The following is a 1,309-nucleotide window of genomic DNA, read 5'->3' as shown; positions in this document are numbered from 1 at the left end:
GCCTCGGCCTCCCAGAGAGCTAGGATTACAGGCGTGAGCCACCGCGCCCGGCCCATAACCAGGATTTTGACATTGAAACAGTCAAGATACAGAGCATGTACCCCAACACAAGGATCCTCCTTTTGCCCTTTTGTAGCCACACACACCCCCACCTCCATCATCTCCTTAACTCTGGCAACCACTAACCTGTAAATCTGTCGTATGTCATTTCCAGAATGTCATATAAAGGGAATTATACAATATGCAGCCTTTTGAGATTGGCTTTTGTTTTTCACTCACCATAATTCTCGGAGATTCACCAAGGTTGTTGTGTGTTCCAATAGTTCAATCCTTTCTTCCATTAGGTAGTATCCCATCATGATGGACATGCCACAGTTTAACCATTGATCTGTTGAAGAACATATGGGTTGTGTATGGGATTATGACGAGGAAAGCTGCTACAAACATCCATACACAAGCTTTTGTGTGAACATCATTCTTCATTTCTCTGAGAGAAATGTTCAGAAGTGAAATCGTTGCATTATATGGTATTTGCAGGTTTAGTTTGTTAAGAAATGCCAAACTGCTTTCCAGATTGGCTGTGCCATTTTACACCCTCACTACCAATGCATGTGTGATCCAGCATCTCTGTAGCCTCACCAGCATTTGGTGTTGTCCCCAGATTTTTTTGTTAGCCTTTCTGATAGGTGTATATTGATATCACATTGTTACTTTAATTTCCATTTCTCTGATAGCTATTGATATTCTCCATCTTTTCACGTGCTTATTTGCCATCTGTAAATCCTTTTTGCTGAAATATCTCTTTATTACTTTTCTCCATTTTTAAGTTGGATTGTTTTTTCAGCAGTTGAGTTTAAAGGGTTTTTAAAAATAATATGCTAAGTGTGAGAGTCCTTATTGGATTTGCAATTTACAAATATTTTCTTTGTAGTCTGTCTTGTCATACCCTTTATAGGGTTTTTCACAGAGCAAAAGTTTTTAATTTTGATAAAAGTCTAATTTATTCATTTTTTTCTTTTATGGATCATGCTTTTGGTATCAAGTCTAATAACTATTTGACTAGCTCTTGGTTCCAAAATCTTCTCCTATGCTTTCTTCTAAAAATGTCATAGTTTTATATTTTACATTGGAGTCTGTTCCATTTTGAGTAATTGTTTATACACTTAGGTCAAGGTTCTTATTTTATTTTATCTTTTTGCCTATGGAAGTTCAATTGCTCAAATACTATTTGCTGAAAAGACTATCTTTCCTCCAGTGAAGTGCTTTGGCAATTTTCTCAAAAATTGGAAAGTGAAAAAGCAAAAGGACA

Source organism: Propithecus coquereli, unplaced genomic scaffold (assembly GCF_000956105.1).
Source record: "Propithecus coquereli isolate 6110/MARCELLA unplaced genomic scaffold, Pcoq_1.0 Scaffold6, whole genome shotgun sequence".
NCBI classification, from domain to species: domain Eukaryota; kingdom Metazoa; phylum Chordata; class Mammalia; order Primates; family Indriidae; genus Propithecus; species Propithecus coquereli.
Note: the sequence above shows the minus strand (reverse complement) of the source record.